Raw genomic sequence first — 3,333 nt, 5'->3', positions numbered from 1 at the left:
ACACACACACACAGAGAGAGAGCGAGACGTCTCAAACACACACACACAGAGAGGGCCGTCTCAGACGACACACGAGGTGATCTGATCAAGACAGAGGACATATAAACCAGGTCACATGCCCACATTATTTATCACACACACAAACCTTGTTTCACTGTTAATATTTGGACCCCATGGGGATTGTGTGTGTGTGTGAGAGTCTAGGTACTGTATGGGGGGTGGTGTGTGTGTGTGTGTTGTGTGTAAGTCTAGGTACTGTACGGTGTGTAGTATTTTACCCGCTGTATCATATTTCAGTTCAGGAGGGTTGATTGTTCCAACACACACCTTTAGGATTCAACCTCTGGTCATATAGAACAATCTCTGGTCATATAGAACAATCTCTGGTCATATAGAACAATCTCTGGTCATATAGAACAATCTCTGGTCATATAGAACAACCTCTGGTCATATAGAACAGCTTAAAACACCCTCTGGTCATATAGAACAGCATAAAACACCCTCTGGTCATATAGAACAACCTCTGGTCATAGAGATCAGCATAAAACACCCTCTGGTCATATAGAACAACGTCTGGTCATATAGAACAGCATAGAACACCCTCTGGTCATATAGAACAACCTCTGGTTATATAGAACAACCTCTGGTTATATAGAACAGCATAAAACACCCTCTGGTCATATAGAACAGCATAAAACAACCTCTGGTCATATAGAACAGCATAAAACAACCTCTGGTCATATAGAACAACCTCTGATCATATAAAACACCCTCTGGTCATATAGAACAGCATAAAACACCCTCTGGTCATATAGAACAGCATAAAACAACCTCTGGTCATATAGAACAACCTCTGGTCATATAGAACAGCCTCTGGTCATATAGAACAGCCTCTGGTCATATAGAACAGCCTCTGGTCATATAGAACAGCCTCTGGTCATATAGAACAGCCTCTGGTCAAATAGAACAGCCTCTGGTCAAATAGAACAGCCTCTGGTCAAATAGAACACCCTCTGGTCAAATAGAACACCCTCTGGTCATATAGAACAACTTCTGGTCATATAGAACAACTTCTTGTCATATAGAACAACCTCTGGTCATATAGAACAGCATAAAACAACCTCTGGTCATATAGAACAACTTCTGGTCATATAGAACAACTTCTGGTCATATAGAACAACTTCTGGTCATATAGAACAGCCTCTGGTCATATAGAACAACCTCTGGTCATATAGAACGGCATAAAACACCCTCTGGTCATATAGAACAGCATAAAACACCCTCTGGTCATATAGAACACCCTCTGGTCATATAGAACACCCTCTGGTCATATAGAACAGCATAAAACAACCTCTGGTCATATAGAACAACCTCTGGTCATATAGAACAACCTCTGGTCATATAGAACAACCTCTGGTCATATAGAACAGCATAAAACACCCTCTGGTCATATAGAACAACCTCTGGTCATATAGAACAACCTCTGGTCATATAGAACAACCTCTGGTCATATAGAACAGCATAAAACACCCTCTGGTCATATAGAACAACCTCTGGTCATATAGAACAACCTCTGGTCATATAGAACAGCATAAAACACCCTCTGGTCATATAGAACAACCTCTGGTCATATAGAACAGCATAGAACACCCTCTGGTCATATAAAACACCCTCTGGTCGTATAGAACACCCTCTGGTCATATAGAACACCCTCTGGTCATATAGAACACCCTCTGGTCATATAGAACACCCTCTGGTCATATAGAACAGCATAAAACACCCTCTGGTCATATAGAACAGAGTAAAACACCCTCTGGTCATATAGAACAGCATAAAGCAACGTCTGGTCATATAGAACACCCTCTGGTCATATAGAACAACATAAAACACCCTCTGGTCATATAGAACAGCATAGAACACCCTCTGGTCATATAGAACAACCTCTGGTCATATAGAACAGCATAAAACACCCTCTGGTCATATAGAACACCCTCTGGTCATATAGAACACCCTCTGGTCATATAGAACAACCTCTGGTCATATAGAACAGCATAAAACACCCTCTGGTCATATAGAACAACATAAAACACCCTCTGGTCATATAGAACAACCTCTGGTCATATAGAACAGCATAAAACACCCTCTGGTCATTTTAGAACAACATAAAACACCCTCTGGTCATATAGAACACCCTCTGGTCATATAGAACACCCTCTGGTCATATAGAACAGCATAAAACACCCTCTGGTCATATAGAACAACCTCTGGTCATATAGAACAGCATTAAAACACCCTCTGGTCATATAGAACAATCTCTGGTCATATAGAACAGCATAAAACACCCTCTGGTCATTTAGAACAACATAAAACGCCCTCTGGTCATATAGAACACCCTCTGGTCATATAGAACAGCATAAAACAACCTCTGGTCATATAGAACAACCTCTGGTCATATAGAACAGCATAAAGCAACGTCTGGTCATATAGAACACCCTCTGGTCATATAGAACAACATAAAACACCCTCTGGTCATATAGAACACCCTCTGGTCATATAGAACAACCTCTGGTCATATAGAACAGCATAAAACACCCTCTGGTCATATAGAACACCCTCTGGTCATATAGAACAACCTCTGGTCATATAGAACAGCATAAAACACCCTCTGGTCATATAGAACAACATAAAACACCCTCTGGTCATATAGAACAACCTCTGGTCATATAGAACAGCATAAAACACCCTCTGGTCATTTACAACAACATAAAACACCCTCTGGTCATATAGAACACCCTCTGGTCATATAGAACAGCATAAAGCAACCTCTGGTCATATAGAACAGCATAAAGCAACCTCTGGTCATATAGAACAGCATAAAACAACCTCTGGTCATATAGAACAGCATAAAACAACCTCTGGTCATATAGAACAGTATAAAACAACCTCTGGTCATATAGAACAGCATAAAACACCCTCTGGTCATATACAACACCCTCTGGTCATATAGAACAGCATAAAACAACCTCTGGTCATATAGAACACCCTCTGGTCATATAGAACAGCATAAAACAACCTCTGGTCATATAGAACAACCTCTGGTCATATAGAACAGCATAAAACAACACTTACACCCTTAATGTTAAGTGTAATTCCACTCCGTGTAACGACGCCACTCTGTCTCCAACGTGCACAGTAGCGATGAACTAACGGTGACCTCTGTTTCCAAGGTACACGGTATTGTATATACAGAGAGATATACGTTCACGTCCAAGGAAAGATATTGTTATGTCCCCGGGGGGGATCCACAGGGGGGATCCACGGGGGGGTCCACGG

At 41.3% G+C, this 3,333-nt stretch overlaps 1 long non-coding RNA gene across 7 annotated transcripts; it reads right to left on the bottom strand.

Moving 5' to 3' along the window:
* Positions 1-422: 422 nt before the first annotated feature.
* Positions 423-3,121, bottom strand: LOC115183977 (uncharacterized). Of its 7 annotated transcripts, XR_003874147.1 has the most exons (6): positions 3,024-3,114; positions 2,884-2,993; positions 2,444-2,543; positions 2,032-2,141; positions 1,601-1,651; positions 902-1,050 (listed from the first exon to the last, which is right to left on the bottom strand). It is a non-coding gene; the product is annotated as an uncharacterized LOC115183977 (long non-coding RNA). The 7 variants fall into 7 exon arrangements; XR_003874145.1 differs by lacking the exons at positions 902-1,050; positions 1,601-1,651; positions 2,032-2,141 and adding exons at positions 423-460; positions 601-701 and having other exon boundaries at positions 2,424-2,543; positions 3,074-3,121; XR_003874141.1 differs by lacking the exons at positions 902-1,050; positions 1,601-1,651; positions 2,032-2,141 and adding exons at positions 423-460; positions 601-701 and having other exon boundaries at positions 2,424-2,543.
* Between the last annotated feature and the right edge of the window lie 212 nt (positions 3,122-3,333).

Source organism: Salmo trutta, unplaced genomic scaffold (assembly GCF_901001165.1).
Source record: "Salmo trutta unplaced genomic scaffold, fSalTru1.1, whole genome shotgun sequence".
Lineage (NCBI taxonomy): Eukaryota > Metazoa > Chordata > Actinopteri > Salmoniformes > Salmonidae > Salmo > Salmo trutta.
Note: the sequence above shows the minus strand (reverse complement) of the source record. Positions and strands in the feature narration are given on the sequence as shown.